The sequence below is a fragment of the Peromyscus maniculatus genome, chromosome 6 (genome assembly GCF_049852395.1).
Source record: "Peromyscus maniculatus bairdii isolate BWxNUB_F1_BW_parent chromosome 6, HU_Pman_BW_mat_3.1, whole genome shotgun sequence".
Lineage (NCBI taxonomy): Eukaryota > Metazoa > Chordata > Mammalia > Rodentia > Cricetidae > Peromyscus > Peromyscus maniculatus.
The window spans coordinates 5,872,978-5,892,745 of record NC_134857.1 but is presented as its reverse complement, the minus strand read 5'-3'; the positions used below and the strand labels follow the sequence as shown (position 1 = coordinate 5,892,745).

Below are 19,768 nucleotides of genomic sequence, written 5' to 3'. Positions count from 1 at the left end.
TTGTGTCAGTCCTTTGACTTGGGAGATCAATCAAGGGATCTCCCGTTTCTCTGCAAGGAAACAAATGATTTCTTTTTTTTTTTTTTTTTTTTTTTTTTTTTTTGGGTTTTTCGAGACAGGGTTTCTCTGTGTAGCTTTGCGCCTTTCATGGGACTCACTTGGTAGCCCAGGCTGGCCTCGAACTCACAGAGATCCGCCTGGCTCTGCCTCCCGAGTGTTGGGATTAAAGGCGTGCGCCACCACCGCCCGGCCAACAAATGATTTCTTAATGCTGGCCAACACCGCCATGATCCAGTGCTGAGAGCTCACACCTTGCAAAGCAAAATTCTGGTAAAACCCAGAAAGCGTGTTTCCCAGTGACCAAGTAAGCAAGGACTCTTTATTCCTTTCTTTTTTTTTTTTCTCCATTTATTTGCATATGGACACTCACATTTTTGTTTGGGGGCATGTCAAGCAGCAGATTAAAAGGCAATTTTCACACAAAAGCTGCAGAGAAACATGATGTTATTCCCTGGCAGCCATTTGATGGTTCTTCGCGGTGGAAGCAGCCACACACACACACACAGCTCCACCTTCCCTCACGGAGCCCTGCTCACTGTTCTTATCTGGAACTGGGACGATGCACCGCTCTCTCTTTTCTCTTTCTTGGGGGTTTGTGCCGTTTCTTGATGTTTGTGACAGGCCACGATAGGGGAAGCTTTTATCACCATGGGGCTTGGAGGCCTCCGTAAATTGAAAATTGCAAATGAAATCCACTGGGCTTGAATTCATCAGCTATTATGTCAGATGACCTTTGCCAGCTGCTGATAAAAATGAGAGAATGTTAGCTCTGATCCAATTTTCAGCACTAACCATTCCTTTTCAAATCCATTCACAGTCAGGCAGCAGACACACGGCACGTGCAAATGATAGGGTTTCCAGAGACGCCATTGTGTTGCAGATTAAGAGTTTTCTGCCCCTATTTCGAGAGGTCGGCCCCCAGGCCCCTGTCTGTATCTACCTATTGTCCAATCAGTTTCAATATCTGCTTCAGAGGACATGTTAGCCATCCTTACAGATAAGTGCTTACAGGAGAGAATGTTGGACTTAATAGTTTTGCTTGGGAAGCACCAAGGGTCACAGTGTAGCAATATTGACTGGCACATGTTAGTTTAATCTGACATTCGGAAGAATGGAACACGAAATTCTTTCAGAGTTGCTGATCTCTAGCTGATGTTTTGTTACCAGCTCCGGTTTTATAAAATTTATTTTTGCACAATGATTTGTATTCATGAGCCAGAGATATTTTAAATGCCTATCATAGTCAAGGAAAGACGGTCTAACCTTATCTAACAGTGTGGGGAGCCAAAATCATGAAAATAGGGGGAAATGACCTGAGTGTATTCTGTTCTTACAATCCAGTTAAAGATATTTGCTATCAGGAGTATTTTAGGAGCTAAAGTAAGTACTTGTCCCAATAAAAAGAGAAAAGGAATCAGGCTTGTGAGGTTGGTGGGATTGCATGAAGCAGAGAAAAACCAGGTGGTCAAACCATACCCAGGGAGCACAGCCCTCTGGAAATAAGACCACCAAAATTAATTGTTTCTGCCTTCATCTGGGTGTATTCACAAGAAAAACCCTCTCCTGTGAAGATGCAAACATTCACTTCAGGATGATCCCAAACAAAAGCCAAGACAAGAAGCACTGAGCAGCCGAACACTGTCTCCTGAGAAATATTCTCAACAAAATGTAATAAACTGAGAAGTATAACATCTATACTTCTGTTCCCTGGTGTGCAGAGTTTTGATTTGTTTCCCTTTTCTGCCATTTTACTGGTAAGCATTGCATAGAATTAGCTATTTGTGTGTTTGTATCCATAGTGGCTGGTGCCTTTGAACTGGGAGCTGTGCCATTATGGAACTGCCAAAATTCTCAGAGATCCAGTTCTTACCCACCTCTAGGTGGGAAGAATCCAACTCGCCAAGCTCTCTTCAACCAAAAACAAAATGTGAGGGGTGTGTGTGTGTGTGTGTGTGTGTGTGTGTGTGTGTGTGTGTGTGTATGGCAGTAACTTAAGGCTAGTGTTTCCCTACATTTTCCTGGCTCTTAGAAGACAGTGACCTGTGCTCTTGGGGTATGTGAGAATGCCTAACAATGGAGTTCAAATAATCCCAGAAGCACAGAGTCAATCCTCATGGAATAATGTTTTAACAGACTTATAGTTAATTGTAAACAATGGTTGGGTCCAAGATTATCAGAAGTACCACTGACATCACCCCCTTCCCAACTGAAAAGTAGACTCCATCTATCCCAAACTGGTTTTGATTTCCCAGAAGAGGCAATTCTGGGTCTTCTTAAGCCAGGGGTGCCCATTCTAGATTCCTATCCATGTAGGAAACCCTGATGCACAGCTTCCTAAATGTACACACCTGCCCATTTGTAGCCCCAGGTCAGTGAAAACACTACTGCACCCCTAACTGGATGAGCCAAACCTCTCTTGTGATAGCGTAGACATTGGCTTTTACCAACACAGGTAAGTCTGTGCCTCAGTTTACCAACTGCACAGCTGTCTGTGGCCATCTATATTTATGTAATCAGACTTGTTGCTGGGACACAGATTCCTCAAATTCCCAACTTCTCTTGAAACTTTGTAATGGCTGCCACAATTTCCAAAGGCAAAAACATCAGTGATTTCATCATGAGCATGCTCTTTGGGTCTTCAGCTATCAGGGACCCAAGTAACTCATCTTGTGCTCCATCTGCTAACAGGTCCCTATGAGAAGAAACAGCAGAACTCATTGTTGGCTGTGCCCCAGGGCCTGGCTTTCCACCACCTCGATCTGCAAGCTCAGACAGATGAGACAATTAGACTGACCTGTTAAGTGTCATGTCTTCATTGTCGATCGTGGTATGAACTCAGAGTGGCAACCGAGCCACACCTGCCTGTGAGACCATTGTGCCACCCATCCTGATGTAGGCATGAATTCCCAGTTTGGATTTGAGGAGGAAGCACATGAATGTATTATTATTTCTGGAATTTTGTCTGGGGCTCAGACAGCTCTGAGCCATTCTACTTCTCCTGACTCACCTCCACATCCCTTCATCCTGACTTCTCCACGTCCCCTCCGCTGCAGAGCCCTCTATTACAAAGCATTATAGAATTTGCTGTTAGCGTGGAGTGATCTATTTTGTCCTAGCCACTAAGGAACTGAACTTTTTATTCCATTTTAACTAATTTAAACTTAAATAACTGGTGGTTACCTACTGGGTGGGGCAGCAGCTAAACTTCTCTTCTTGCAATATTGTCAACACCTTACCTACCATGAAAGACGCCATTTTAAGTGCTGCCTTCGTGTGTGTGTGTGTGTGTGTGTGTGTGTGTGTGTGTGTGTGTGTGTGTGTGTGTCTTGTGCTTAGGTGCGTAAACAAATAATAATGTGCACATACGTGGCAGTCAAAGGACAATCTTGACTCGGTCCTCAGGTTGGACCGGGGTTAGGAGTGGGGTGTCTCTGGCTGGCCTGGAACTTTGCCAAGTCGACCACACTTGTCAGCCATCATGCTTCCAGGAATCACCTAACCTGGCTCTGTTTCTCATGGCAACCACTGAGACTTCCAGAGTTCTGGGGATTTGAACTCCGGTCCTCATGCTTGTGAGGCAAGTGCTGTACTCACTGAGCTGTCTCCCTAGCCTCTGTTCCGCGGTGCCTTTTCTGAGTATCAGGATACCTTTAATCATACGCAGCCTTGTATATGTGTCTCCTCTGCTGTTCTACAGACTGCTTCAGGGTGGGGCCTGGGCCGACCCTGTGATGCATTGTGTCTAAACATTTGAGGAGTTGAACTGAGTAGCAGACCTTTTAGGAAAGATGTCTGTGGTAGTTGTTCTGTTACGCATGATGACTTGAGGACCTCTGATGTTGAGGACGCTGCTCTCTGCACACCTCTCAAAAATGAATTTAGACATCTGTCTGCTGGCCTGCTAGGAAACTGAAGATGAAATGTAAGAAGGTAACTATGTCTTTGCCTTCTGAAAGTGGAAAGTTGGGGACAGGTGTTTCTCATCTGCCTAGACAATGAAGGAGGAACTCGGTCAGTACTTCCTTAACAAACAAGTCAAGTAAACGGAGAAGTAAGCCGTGGTGGCACGCGCCTATAATCCCGGCACTCTGGAGGTACAGGCAGGACAGAAACACAAGGCCATCCTCATTGAAAAAGTGGGTTTGAGGCCAGTATGGGATATGTGAGACCCTCTCTCTGTTTCTCTGTCTGTCTCTGTCTCTCTGTCTGTCTGTTTCTCTCTGTCTCTATCTCTGTCTCTGTCTCTGTCTCTGTCTCTCTCTCTCACACACACACACACACAGAGGGAGATAGAATCCTACTTTCAGAGCATGTGTTCCTAGTGACTCTCTGTCTCTCTGTCTCTGTCACACACACACACACACACACACACACACAGAACCCTACTTTCAGAGCATGTGTTCCTAGTGACTCTCTGTCTCTCTGTCTCTGTCACACACACACACACACACACACACACACACACAGAACCCTACTTTCAGAGCATGTGTTCCTAGTGACTCTCTGTCTCTCTGTCTCTGTCACACACACACACACACACACACACACACACACAGAACCCTACTTTCAGAGCATGTGTTCCTAGTGACTCTCTGTCTCTCTGTCTCTGTCACACACACACACACACACACACACACACACACACAGAACCCTACTTTCAGAGCATGTGTTCCTAGTGACTCTCTGTCTCTATCTCTGTCTGTCACACACACACACACACACACACACAGAGAGAGAGAGAGAGAGAGAGAGAGAGAGAGAGAGAGAGAGAGAGAGAGAGAGAGAACCCTACTTTCACAGCGTGTGTTGCCAGTGGCTTCTGTGACTCCCGCTGCTCAGTGCTCTCCTCCTGGGGTCTCTGCCATCTTCCCTTCACACAGCTAGAATGCAGCCCTGGGCTGTTCCTCCTGCTCCTCTTTCTGACCCTCCCAGGACTGAGTCAGGTAGCCTTGAATAGACTCTTGAGGATCCAAGAAAGACACAAAATCCTCTGCAAGAAGGATGTGACCAAAATCAGTGCAGAGCAGGGAAAGAAGAGACGTCAAGAGAAGAAAATACAGCAGAAGAGAGATGGCCAAACCTGAAAAAGGTTGTCCAAGTTCAGTTAATGTTTAGCCAGTCCAGAGCCCAGAGTGACCAGGGCAGAGTCTGTGTATCTAAAGAACCGGAGGCTTCCCAGCTCGTGGGAAATCAACACCAGCTCTTGGCAGCTAGGGCTGGCAGGCAGCCCCTCGGGTGACACCGTCCTCCACAGGACGAGCCTCAGCCCACTCCCCACGATCCCCAGAGGACATCGACTGTGGTTTTACGGGCGTTCTTTACCCTGAGACCGCTGATAATAAATCCATTGGATGAAGCCTTAAGCTTGTGACTAAAACCAGAGAAATTTTCTTTTTCCTTTTCTTATGCCATAGGTTAAAACCGCACTGTTTGAACATTTGCTTTTTTCTCTCTCGTGAGTGCTCAGCTCTTACATGTCGATGTGATAGACTGTGACATGAAGTTAGTGTCATGTTTTTTTTTTTTCCTTCACCGGTGGGACGCCCCAGAGGACTGGAAGCCCCTCCTGAGGAATAGTCTTACATTGTCTCCCAGGAGCAGCTAGAGCCCCGGGTGTGATGAGTCAGTCCCCAGTCATCAGTGCTGTTTCCACAAATGCAACAGCAACCATGGCTCTTCTTGTGCCATGTTCCTGTAGCCCGTGCGACCTCTTTGCCCTCACTTCCAGGTATGACTGTATTCGTCTCCAGCCCTAAGCAGGAGGTATTGATTATCTATTGCTCATTTCTTTAAATCCGATTCATTCCTTAAGAAGGATTTCAGGCCGACCCGAGAGATTGACAGCATATCAACAGAAGCCGTGCTAATCACCCCTGGCTCCCTGGCAGGGACCTGCTGCTGCTCTTGGGTCCTGGCCCAGCCACCAGCTGCCTCCTGCAGAGCCACTGCCTGGGTCGCTGATTGCTGGCCCCAAAGATGCTTCCTTCCAGCACCCAGATCCCCCATAACCAGATTTCCTACATGACAGTCTCCTCCAAAGAATATTTGGTCAAACTCCCCTTTGTCAGCTCTCTTGGGGAAAGAGAAAGCACGTGGCCTTGTCACGTTTCATGTTTACTTGCTGCTCAGAAAAAAACAATCATAGCATGCAATCCATGGAAATTATGATGATTCTGACTCTTCTGTAGGAAATATTTGATGAAAATTTTCACAGAGTTATGCTCAAGGTTGACACCAAAGGGTTGAGCTTATTATAGGTGGGGTTTTGTTCGTTTGTTTGTTTTGTTTTTGTATTAGTGCTTTGCTTTTTGTAACAATATCCTTTAGCACAGACATTCTCCATGCACCTGTAAATACAACTATATTTATGTCCAGTCCTAACTGGAACGAATGGATGCCCTCACTGTCAATCATAGATGGCCTAGCCACACTTGCCTTGGACACCCAGACTGCTTAGAATGTAGAGGGTATGGCTAGGTTTATACCCCAAAAAATAGGGAAAGCGGGGTCTAATACTAGTGTATTAGTGTCTCCATGGTCTATAACAATGTTTCATTCTTTTGATTAGTGCCTTTGTTCAAATTCTCCTGGCTTTTGATTTATAAGACCCCAAAACTTAGATTCATTTTCTTTCTTTCCTTTCTCTCTTTCTTTCTTTTCTTTTTTTTTTTTTTTTTTTTTTTTTTTTGAGATTTTCCGAGACAGGGTTTCTCTGTGTAGCTTTGCGCCTTTCCTGGGACTCACTTGGTAGCCCAGGCTGGCCTCGAACGCACAGAGATCCACCTACCTCTGCCTCCCGAGTGCTGGGATTAAAGGTGTGCGCCACCACAGCTGGGCTAGATTCATTTTCTAGTGCTTCACTGTTCCTTCATCTTCCCCCAACACTATGGAGCAGTGTCCTCCAGACCCAGCAAAGCTGCACATGTGAATTCACAACAGTTGTGACAGTATGCACAAGACCTGTGCAAACTCCAGCCAGACAAAAACCCCAGCAGATTGGGAAGTAGGCTAAAAGTCCTGCCCCTAGTTGAGGTCCCGCCCCCTAGCTGAGTTCTCACCCCTAGCTGAGGTCCCGCCCCTAGCTGAGGTCCCGCCCCTAGCTGAGGTCCCACCCCTAAATGAGAAGCAATTGATTACTGCTAGAAGAGACTCAGTTTTGGTTTGGTTTGGTTTGGTTTGGCTTTTTGAAACAGAGTTTCTCTGTGTAGCCTTGGCTGTAGACCAGGCTGGCCTAGAACTCACTGAGATCCACCTGCCTCTGCCTCCCAAGTGCTGGGATTAAAGATGTGTACTACCACCACCCAGCTAGAATCAGTTTTCTTCAAAGGTGTGAATCCTGACAGGTTGGCCACTCTCTGGGGGAAGATTATAACCCCAAGGATATATGAGCAACTCAAACTGGACTTGGTAATTTAGAGGGAAAAAAAAAGGGGACAGGGAGGTGGGGGACAGACACAAAGTTGAGTGGTATCTTAGTTACTGTTCTACTGCTGGGACAAAACACCATAGCCAAGACAACTTAGAAAACAGGGCATTTAAGTGGGGGCTTAGAATTCCAGAGGGAGAGTTCGTGACCATCATGGCCGGGAGCATGGCAGCAGGCATGGTGTTGGAGCAGTAGCTGAGAGCTAACACCTGATCCACAGGCACAAGGCAGAGACAAGGCTGAGACTGGCAGGGCCTGTGAAGTCACACCCCCACCCATCCGACCTGCAATGACACGCTTTCTCCAAACAAGACCATACCTCCTAATCTTTCATGAACTGTTACACTCACTGAGTACCAAACACTCAAAGGTATGGGGGCCATTCTCATTCAAACCACCACAAATGCAAAGGGAAGTCGGGGTAGATCTGGGAGGAGTTATGGGGGAGTAAATAATTATGTGAAATACTCAAAGAATTAATAAAAATGTTTTTAAAAGAAGCATTCTGAAGACCATCAAAGTATTATTAGTCAAAATAACATTTGAAATAATTTTAAAAAGAAATTCTTTTTGAAAATACTTTCACTATTTTTTGAGAGTTTCATAGAATACATTTTGATCATACTGCCTGCCACTCCTCCCTCTAACTCCTCTAAGACCCACCCCCACCTCCTCGATGTCACACAACTTCATGTCCCTCTTTGTTTCTTAATAATGTAACAAGCCCCTCCCTCGCTGTGCAAGTGTGGTGATTGGCTTGATCTCCTGCAGATCTGAAGGCAACCATGGCTGCTGTGAGTTCATGAGTGCAGTGGTCCTGTCTTGTCCTGAAGACACTGCCAGTCACTGCTGACCTCGCCCTGACAGTCTCTCCCCTTTCATAGTGGGACCGTTGGAAGATGGTGCTTGATACAGATTGACATAGATGTCCTGTTTGTGGATGAGAACTCCGCCGACACTCGTTCTCTGCACTAAGACCAGTTAGGAGCCTTTGTGTTAGCCACTGACCACGCTGCTGAGGACAGAGAGCTATGGGTGGAAAGAGGTGAAGTTAGAGGACAACCAAACAGAAATCCTGCACCACTCAACAACATCTTCCCTGTTTCAGAATGTATCACTGTGGGCGCTTTAATAAAGAGATGAATAGCCAACAGCTAGGCAGGAAGAGGTTAGGTGGGACTTCTGGGGACAGAGAGGTCTTGGGGAAGAGGAAAGGTGAAGTCACTAGCTGGACAGAGAGGGAGCAAGACATGCAAGAGGAGAGGTAAAAGCCATGAGCCACATGGCAGCACATAAATGGATAGAAATGGGTTGATTTAAGTTATAAGAGCTAGTTAGAAACAAGCCTAAGCTATAGGCCAAGCTTTCCCAACTAATAATAAGTCTCTGTGTCATGATTTGGGGGCTGGCAGTCCAAAAAAAGTCTGCTACACTTCCCGCTTCTCTTTCTCCCAGTATTTAGTAATTTCTCTGGTCTACTTTCTATTCCTATAGATCTGTCTATTCCTGATTTTTTTTTTATCTACGTGGAATCATACAATATTTGTTCTTCCATGTCTTTCTTACCTCATGAAGCATGTATAGGAGAACTTTATTCCTCTTTGTAAGTGAGTAATATTTCTTTGTACACAGGGACTACATTTTGATCAACTGTTCATCTACAGTTGTACTTGACTTGTGTGCCTTTGGCTATCGTGAGCTCTGTGGCTGTGCCATTTCACACAAGTACACGTCTGAGTTCCTGTTTTCAGTTATTTTGGGTATATGTTCAACGATTAGGAGTGGAATAGCTGGGATGTATGAAAATTCGGTGCTTAGTTTGTTGATGAACCTACAAACTGTTTTTCCCAGTAACTCTATCCTGTCATGGTCTCTCCTTCAGTGCATGTTTCCACTTACACTTCCTGAATGGTCAATGTTCTTGGGCTTGTAACTCACTCACAGGTCATCTTTGAAGACCTGTCTCTTTAAGTCCTTTGCCCACTTCTTTTTGTTGTTGTTGTTGTTGTTGTTGTTGTTTTAGAGATTTATTTTTATTCACATAGATGTGGAGGTTAGGTATGTACATGTGAGTCTAGTTGCCTGCAGAGGCTAGCAAAGGGGCTGCCACTATATGCAGTTTTGAGCTGCTCTGAGGTGACTGACCTTGGGTCCTCTGGAAGAGCAGTATTGCTTTTAAACACTGAGCCATCTCTCCAGCCCATTTGCCCACCTCTTAAGCTCAGCTGTTTGTGCAGAGTTCTATGTATATTCTGATATTAAACTGCTACATGTTTGGCAAATCTATCTCCCATTCTGTATGTTGCTTGTTCGTTTTCTTAGTAATGCCATTTGAGTCAGAAAAAAGTATTTGAGTTTAGTGAAAAATATAATTCATCTATTTTTCATTTTTATTGCTCACGTGTTGTGTGTCATAGCTAAGAATCATTGCAATCTCAAATTCATGAAACTTTACCCTGTTCCTTTCTAGGAGTTTCATAGATTTAGTTCTTGTATTTAAGTTGTTGATTATCTTCAGTTAATGTTTGTTTGTGTTCTGAAGAGCCCAGCCCATCCTCCTGCACATAGCGATCTAGGTTGATTATTGAGAGATGTCACTTCTCTGTTGATGAAACTGGATCCCTTGTTCTAGATTCATTTCTGTTGCTGTGACAAACACCCTGACCAAGACCAACCGAAGATGACAATTCCAGACCACAGTGAGGGAAGTCAAGGCAGGAGTTCACAACAGGAGCTTGAAGGCAGACCTGATTGCTATTCCACACAGCATCCCCTCTGACTAGGGAATTCACTTCACAGCTAAAGAGGTCCAGCGGGAATCATGAGGATGGCTTGCTGGCAGGCTTATACTTAGCTAACTATCTTACACAGTTCATGACCACCTGCTTAGGAATGGTTCCCCCCACCCCACCCACATAATGATCTTGGCCCTCCTGTATCATTTAACAATTAAGATAATTCTTCACAGACATGCCCACAGACCAACCCGATAAGGACAATTACTCAGGTGAGACTTTCCTCCCGGGCGATTCTAATCTAAATTGTGGCTATTTGACATTTAAAACTGACCCTTGCCACTTGTCGAGAATCAGTTGGCTCTAGACATTTGGGCTGCTTTCCTGACTCTCAGTTCTCCTCCACTGCTATGAGTCTCTCTTGGTAAACTAGGGTCATACTGTTGACCATGTCCATCTGCTCTAATTTGCTAACTGTAATTTAGTTTTCTTTGCTGGTTTAATGGTAAGTCCAACCTCTTGGCCAATCATTGTGCATGAAAGGACCAGCGTTTGAAGCCAGGCTTTGGGTCTGAAGCTCTGTGCATTGAGCCCTTCCCTTAAAACCAGGTTTTTGCCTAACCAGTGGTTATTTTTTAAAGCACACAATCTGGAGGGGTTAAACCGCCAACTCAAGCATTGGCTGGCTGGAGGACATAGTTGAAAATCAATTTTCCAGCATGGAATCTTGAAAAAGAGAGTAGAAATCAGAAGTCTTTGGTTTGCATCTCACGTCCATCACGCCCTGCCTTTTCAGTCTCATTACCTTTCCCATCAGTGGGCTGTTAGAGGAAAGGGAGATGATGCTAAGGAGCCCGTACACTAGGATGGTCTGATGTGTTGGCGTCTTCATCACTCATCTCTTTCTCCTAATATAGAGCAGACAGGTGAAACTCCGGGAGCTGGAGACTCAGCCATTCAGCCACTCAGCCAGCTCCTTTCTGTCACATCACTCACACACAGTTCATCTCCTGTACTTTCTGTTTTCTCAGTCATGGTCCCTCACCCTAGAGGACATTATTAACTTACAAGATTCTTATTCACTAAAGATAGTGATCATGCAGATCAATCAGTAGAAATTATAATTGAGTTGACCCAGAAATCCTGCTTCTGAGGTTCTTGATGCTGAGTACTACTTAGGGAATGATTCACAGGGGATCAAGGAGTCACCATTCACTCTTGGAAACAGTATCCACCTTATTCCAACTCAGAAAGCTGACTTTCACATGGATGTGGAGGCATACATTGTCAGCTTAATGTAAGCCCAGATTTCCAGAGTCGGTGGCTTGCAAAGCCCTTCCCCCTCACAGTTAGGGTGCTGTTGAAGGCTGTGGGTTCTGGGGACAGAGAGTGTGGTAAGGGTTTGCTGTACAATCATGAGGACTTGAGCTCAGTCCCAGCACTCATGGAAAAGCTGGGTGTTACAAGGAAATACTGGGGGCAGGGGCGTGGGGGTGGGGGTGGGGGTAAGTGCAGAGACAGGAGGATCCCGAAAGTCTACTGACCAGTCAGGCTACTCAGAGTGATGAACTCCAGATATGTGAGATACCCTGTCTCAAAACTAAGGTGGAGGGTAGACAAGATTGCCCAGTGGTAAGAGTGCTTGCTGCCAAGCCACCGGATGACTTGAGTTCAATCCCTGAGGACACATGTGCTAGGAAAAGAAGAGAGTTGTCTTCTGAACTCTACATGTGTGTGTGATGACACATGTTTACGTGCACGTACACACACCAAATAAGTAAATACCATTAATTTAAAAAAATAAGATGGGGAATGATAGAGGAAGATACCCCAAGTCAGCCTTGTATGCACACGCGCGCACACACACACACACACACACGCGCGCGCGCACACACACACACACACACACACACACACACACACACACACACACACACACACGGGTTCTGGACTCCAAAAGCCAGGTTCAGATTCTGCCCACCTTGATTTAGCCATGTGACCTCACTGCACAGGTCCTTATTTCCTTCATCCGTAAAGTGGTAACTGTAATGCTCAAACTTTAACAATACTGTGAGCAGATGATGAAAAAAGAAAAACACCTGTAGAACATCTGCTGAGTGCCCAGGAAGTTTAGCAAAAATTGTTAACATTCCTCAAAATTGGTGGTTAAAGCGTCAGCTCAGACATAAGTGTGCAATAATCATCCCACAAAAGAATAAAATGCATGAGCAAGTGCTGCTGAGAAATCATGACATGACATTTACCAGAGAGCCTCGAGTCTGTGATAAGTGTATTCAGTCTTGGCAGAAGAAGAACCAGGCATACCTGTGGCTGCTGCTGGTATCTGCTGATGTTTCTATGTGTTTGAGGCTTGACCAAAGGCCACAGAAGGGTAAGGAGAAAGCTGGTACTCAAAGACAGACGTGAAGGGCAAAGGAAACAGAAACTCGGATTGAAGGTGCCCTTCTGTTTTAAAATTTTACATCTATTTATGTATGAGGGGTGCCCATGCCATGGCGTACATATGGAGGTTAGAGAGCAACCCAAGAGGGAATTGCTTTTCTCCTTCCTCTATGTGGGTACAGGGGATGGAAGTCAGGTCATCATGACTTTACCCACTAAGCCATCAGGGCCCTGAAGCTGTTCTTCTAACCATAGTCAGTAGAAAGGGAACACTTAACTTAGCCCCTTAGTTCAGACAGTAAGAGGGTCTCTCATAGTCTCATTCTTGAAAAGAAAACATAGAGAATTATGTAGGTAACACTAAATTGACATTTTATGGTGAAGGGCTACATAGATCTCAAAAGATAGTACAAAGAGGCTTCATTTAGATGAGTGAGTTAGGAAACTACCAAGGAGATGATAGACAGCCAATTCCCATCATCCACAGGTTTCTATGGCTGTTACTTGCTGGGGGATGTCTTTCTGTATGCTGTGAATATGTTATTCCCATTGGTTAATAAATAAGCTGCTTTGGCATATGGCAAGGCAACTTACAGACAGGTGGGAAATCCAAGGAGAGACACAGGAAAGAGAAAGGTGGAGTCTAGAGATACACCAGCCTGACACCCAAGGAGCAACATGCCAGCAGATCGGTAAAGTCATGGAACATGTGGCAAAAATAGATTAACATAAAAGGGTTAATTTAAGATGTAAGAGCTAGCTAGCAAGAAGCCTGTCATAGGCTATACAGTTTATAAATAATTATAAACCTCTGTGTAATTATTTTATTGGTGGCTGCAGGACCAAGGGTCTGGGTGGGATAGGAAAAAACTTTTGACTACAGCTGCTTCTCTTGCTGAAGTGTGCCACGTGCCAGGAAGAGCCCAAACGTGAAGACAGCACTTCGGTGAAGTTGGTGGTGATTTGTATGGGAAAATGGAAGGTTTTTTTCAATATGAATGTATGCTTGGAAAACAAATAGTTAAACAAGGCTCTCATGTCCAAGCAGATCTTTTTATTTAATGGGGGATAAAGCAGTATATTTCCCGCAATGTACTTAGCTACATGCTTGGCTGTGACTAAGCTGTATCCTTCATGTATCAGTCACACGAGTTATGACTGAACGTGAGCATGTGACTCATCGCAAAGCTGTAAGCAGTGTCACTGCATAGGTGACGCTGCCCGGTAGTTCGTCCTCAGGTTAGAAGAGTCACCTTTCCTGAGTGTGGTGATAAACATTTGGTCCATTTGTCCTGTCTGTCTGGGCATGATTTGCCCAGACCAATGGTGCTCAGATAGCTAAGAGCGATTGTTGCTTTGTTACATGCCTGTACTGGGGCCCTCCTTGAAGACATCCAGGGCAAAGCTGGCCTGGCGTGTTTGAGATCACTTACTTGGTGACTGGGTCTGACGGGGTGACCATCTGACTGTGTCCTATGGGCAAGTTGGAGAAATGGTATGAGTTTGCCAACAATTCCTCTCTAGTCCCAACACTACAGTTATTCAGAATTAGCTCGAAGAGTCGAGAAGAGCCAAGGCAGCTGGTCCCCTTCTGCTTCTTTTCTCTTCTATGCTATAGTACTTTAAGGTTTTGTTGGGCATCAAAATACTATTTGTTGTGCAAAATAAAGTATGAGATTTTTCACCAAAGCATCTTCCTCTACTGTCCTCGGATCTGCCATTATCAGGTGAATCGCAGAACTGTGTTCTTGCTAAGAGCTTCACGCATGCAGGGGAATTTAAAGGAGGCTGGAACCCACAGAAAAAATGTTGGATGTGGGATCTTTTAAATCCCAGCACTGGAGAAGTGGAGACAGAGATCTCTGAGGCTTGCTGGCCATTCCCTCTACCCTAACCAGTGAGCCACCCTGCTCTTGTGGAAGAACCTATCTTATAAGACAAGGTGCATGGTGCCTGAAGAATGGCACCCAAGGTTGTCCTCTAGCCTCTACACACACCTGCACACATGTGCACACATATTTGCACACACATGTGCAGCTGGGCACACACACACACACACACACACACACACACACACACACACACAACTGCAAAACATCCGAGGCACCTTTGGGTTGAAGAGCACTGGCTTCTTGCAGAAATCAAACTCCAGCACTCCTAATTTCCTAAATGATCGTATTTATCTGTGGGGATGACACAGACATTAGAGTTCTGTGAAACTTAGAGACTAAAGGAGAAAGATGTTCAGCATCAGGAAGGGCTTCAGTGGTGCGGGGCTCTGCAACGCTGTGCCATGTTCATCCAGAACTCTTCAGAGTCTTAATATATGTGTGCAGCCCCTGTAGGAATTCCTGCCAGAGAGAAGGAGAGGAGGTTGACAGCCAGGGGACAAGATGCCAAATGGCTCATCGTTGGCAGTGGCATCTGGATGGGGCTGGCCTGCCTCCGGGCTTGTTGGCCAGCAGCACTGTAGACAGCCAGCCATGTATCTGCCCAAGAGTCCAACAACTGTGTGTGTATTTTGGTAAGCTATTATTTCTGGGCCAAGCATTTTCATGGCATTTTTGCATCTTTTGGCATTAGCTCTGTGCTTGCCCACCCCACGTTCCCACCCACTGCAACGTTTTAGTTTTTTGATCAAAACCATCGTCTAGAGGCAGAGATGTATTAAAGGAAGAAGATAAGATTTTTCCTAACTCCAGTAAAACTCAGGCAGGCTTAGCACTGGAAGTATTCTAGACAGATCATTTTCTTTCAGACAAGCTAGTAATGTGAAGGTTCCAATCTCTTTGCATGTTTAACTGTTGGTTTTTTGAAACAGAGTTTCATTATGTAGCCCAGGCTGGACTTGGCTAGCCTTCAGTTCATGATCCAGCAATCATAGTGCATGGCCATGTCTGGCTCAAAAAAATTACAATGTCAATGTTCAATTGTTCTAAATGAGTTAATTCAAACCTAACTGTAGAGTAATCAGTTATTACTTTAATTACGAGAAATATAATGAAATATTAAGTAATTTAAAGTCCGGGGACTCTTTCAAGGCTTCAGAATCTCTTTCTTTTCAGAGAAGGAAAATGATTTTATAACTTTACAGAATCTGATTCTCCATGTCAATCTGCCACATGATATGGTTTATCAGTGTCCTCATTACTGTGCAAGGTTCCCCCTCATGACCTCCCAGAGTTCCACTTTCCAAAACTGTTTACTTGAGGGAGCTCACACTCTAATCCAGCTTTACCCATGTTTTATGTTTCCTGGATGGTCCTTTAACATAAAATGCTGAGGAATATAAGACTGAATAATTAAGAAGATCTGACCCAGGATTTACAGATGTGTGTGTGTGTGTGTGTGTGTGTGTGTGTGTGTGTGTGTGTGTGTGTGAATGTGGTGCACATGTCTGGAAATACCAGAAGATGATCTTGAATGCTTTCTCAGCTGCCATCTACCTTGTTTGGCTGTGTTTTGTTTGTGAAATGGGATCTTTCACTGGCCTGCAGCTCACCAATTCAACTAGACTTGCTGATCAATGAGTTCCAGGCATCCCTCTGTCTCTTCTACCCCAGCACTGTCTCCAGGTATGACAAGTGTGTTGCCATGCCCAGCGCTCTCTCTCTCTCTTTCATTGTTTTTTAATTTACTTATTTTTCTTCTCTTATATATTATAGCCTGACCACAGTTTCCCTTTTCTCCTCTCCTCCCAGTACCCTCCCCAACTCCCTCTTCCCACAGATCCATTCTCTTTCATTTCCCAGAAAAGAGCAGGCCTTCCAGGGATATCAACCAAACATGGCATAAAAAGTTACAATAAGATTAGGCACATACCTCATATCAAGACTGGATGAGTCAACCCAGTAGGAGGAAAAGGTTCCCAAAAGCAGGCAAAAGAGTCAGAGACACCCCCACTCCCACTGTTAAGAGGCCCACAAGAACAACCAGCTACACAACCATAACATATATACAGAAGACCTAGATAAGACCCATACAGGGTCCATGATTGTCGGTTCAGTCTCTGTGAGCCCCTGTGAGCTCAGGTTAGTCGATTCTGTGGGCCCTTTACTCCTGGTGACCTTGACCCTTCCGGCTCCTACAGTTCTCCTTCCCTCTCTTCCAAGGGATTCCCTCAAGCTTGGCCTAGTGTTTGGCTGTGGGTCTCTGCATTTGCTCCCATCAATTACTGAGTAAATCCTCTCTGATGACAGTTATGGTAGACTCCGATCTTTACTAGGCTGACCCTTGTAGATTCCAGGCAGTTTCCATTGCACTAGATTTCTACCTGGTCCCCAAATATCCCCCAGTTCGAGTCATCTTTCCCAGTACTCTTCCATCCATTTCACTCCTCCACCAGATCTCTCCTGCTCCAATCCCCACCTGCCCCCAGTCTACCCTCAAAATCTACTCTATGTCCCCTTCCCTGGGAGATCCATGTGTCCCTGCCTTGAGCCCTCCTTTTTACTTAGCCCCTCTGAGTCTGTGAGCTGTAGCATGATTATCCTTTACTTTACAGCTAATATCCACTTGTAAGTGAGCACATGCCATGCTTGTCTTTATAGGCCTGAATTACCTCACTTGGGATGATTTTTTTCTAGCTCCATCCATTTGGGTGTAAATTTCATGATGTCATTTTTAACAGCTGTATAATACGCTGTTGTGCAAATGTACCACATTTTCTCTATCCATTCTTCAGTTGAGGGACATCTAGGTTGTTTCCAGGTTCTGACTATTATATACAAAGCTGCTATGAACATAGTTAAGCCAGTGTCCTTGTGGTATTGATTGAACATCCTTTGGGTATATGCCCAGGAGTAGTATAGGGGTCTTGAGGTAGAGTGATTCTCAGTTTTCTAAGAAACTGCCGTATTGATTTCGTTTTTTTTTCTTTTTCCACACCAAGAGTAAGAGCTCTGTTTTATTTCAGTAATAATTAAGGGTGAACCTAAAGTGTCTATGTCAAGAGAATACTGAATTTTTCAGATACCCTAATACAATGGTCACATGGTTAATAATGATGAGGTAGGAACTAGTGTGCTGGAGACACTTCTGGATTACAGATTACACATCAAAATCATGGGGAAATGTTTGCAATTTTGTTTTTGTTTTTTGAAGACAGGGTTTATTTGTGTAACCTTGGCTATTCTGAACGAGCTCTGTAGACCAGGCTGGCCTTGAACTCACAGAGATCCTCCTGCCTCTGCCCGGCTTGTTTCTGCAATTCTTTATTTTTATTTTATGTGCATTGGTGTTTTGCCATGGTGTTGGGTCTCCTGGAGCTGGAGTTACAGACAGTTGTGAGCTGCCATGTGGGTGCTGGGAGTTGATCCAGTAGTTAACTACTGAGGCATCTCTCCAGTCCCCATTTCTGCAATTCTTTAGGGAAAATATCCCATCAGTTAAAAATGGCAAGGCCTTTATCAGCTCTGGTGGCATACACTGATAATCTTAGTCTTCTCAAGGCTGAGGCAGAAGGATTACAGCAAGTGTGAGCAGGCCAGGGCTACGTAGTGAAACTGCCTCAAAAACCAAAACAAAAACAATCTGCATGTATAGAATTAGCTGAGGTTCAAAAACAAAACAAAAAACAAAAAAAAAACCACCACCCAGGGGACATTGCATTAAAGCTGAAAGAAGCCAAGTGTGACAGGGAACACCTGTGATCCCAGCACTTGGGTGTGGAGGCAGGAAGGTCAGGAGTTCAAAGCCAGCTACAAATTAGAAACAGGAAGAAAAAATATTAAATGAGAAAATCTGGTGGAACTACAGCTAATCTCTAGGCATCTTTAGCAAAATAAAGCATTGAACTGGACTGAGTATACACATTTGTTTCATTTATTTTAACAGTGACTTTGTCACAAGACTTTCATCTAGGTGGACAGAGAATGAACTGAAGGCAAAGCTATCCAAATTTCAGGGAAGATGGTGAATGTTCCCAGCCACTTCCTCCTTTTCAGAAACAGGGCTGGCATGGTTTAATGCCGACCAAGGCCTGGCTTCTCCAGGAAACAGGTTTCCCCGCAGCTGCTTCTTCACACATGCCCATGAAACTACTACAGTGGTGAGCCCAGGTCAAAAAGTCCAGGAAGCGGCCCACAGTGACACACACGGGTCCCAAGAGGGACAGGAAATCAGTCTCAACTTTGCTACTGTTCTTTATATGAGATAATTGGGTCCAGGAGATAAAGCCTCTCCCAACAGCCACACAAAGTCATGTGACCACCTCCAGGACCCAAAGAATCCACGTGGAAATCCCACTGGCGGTGGAGTGGGGGTGGGGTGTCTTAGCAAGTCACAGAAAACCACCCGTATTGATTTCTAATGTGGCCATACAAGTTTTCATTCCCATCAGCAATGAAGGAATGTTCCCCTTGCTCCACATCTTCACCAGTATGAGCTGTCTCTTGTGGTTTTGATCTTAGCCATTCTGATAGGTGTAAGATGGATTCTTCAAGTCGTTTTGATTTGCATTTTCCTGATGGCTAAGCATGTTGAACATTTCTTTAAGTGTTTCTCAACCATTTGAGATTCCTCTGTTGAAAATTATCTGTTTATATCTGTACCCCATTTTTTAATTGGATTATTTGGGTTGTTTATATTTAGTTTCTTGAGTTCTTTATATGTTTTGGATATTAGCCTTCTGTTAGATGTGGGGTAGGTTAAAATCTTTTCCTATTCTATAGGCTACCATTTTTCATTTTGCCTTATAGAAACTTTTCAGTTTCATGAGGCCTCATTTATTAATTGTTGATCTTAGTGCCTGTGCTATTGCTGTTCTGTTCAAGAAGTTGTCTCCTTTGCCAATGTGTTCAAAGCTGTTCCCCACTTTCTCTTCTGTCAGGTTCAGTGTATCTGGTTTTATGTTGGGGTCTTTGATCCACTTGGATTTGAGTTTGTGCAGGATGATAGATATGTATCTATTTTCATTCTTCTACATGATGAAATCCAGTTAGACCAACACTATTCATTGAAGATGCTTTCTTTTTTCCACTGTATATTTCTGACTTGCTTATCAAAAAAAAAAAAAACAGGTGTCCATAGGTATGTGGATTTATGTCTGGGTCTTTGATTTGATTCCATTGAACTATGCCATTTTTATTCCTATTGCTCTATGGTAGAGCTTGAAATTGGGGGTGGTGAGACCTTCAGAAGTTCC

At 44.5% G+C, this 19,768-nt stretch overlaps 2 long non-coding RNA genes across 3 annotated transcripts in view; one reads left to right on the top strand and one right to left on the bottom strand.

The window, feature by feature from the left end:
• Nucleotides 1-19,768, top strand: part of LOC107401777 (uncharacterized) — a 646,803-nt gene that overhangs the window by 412,535 nt on the left and 214,500 nt on the right. The gene's annotated exons all lie outside the window — the stretch shown is intronic.
• LOC121830109 (uncharacterized) lies at nucleotides 278-3,937 on the bottom strand. The gene is made up of 3 exons (XR_006073054.2): nucleotides 3,837-3,937; nucleotides 2,855-2,947; nucleotides 278-800 (listed from the first exon to the last, which is right to left on the bottom strand). It is a non-coding gene; the product is annotated as an uncharacterized LOC121830109 (long non-coding RNA).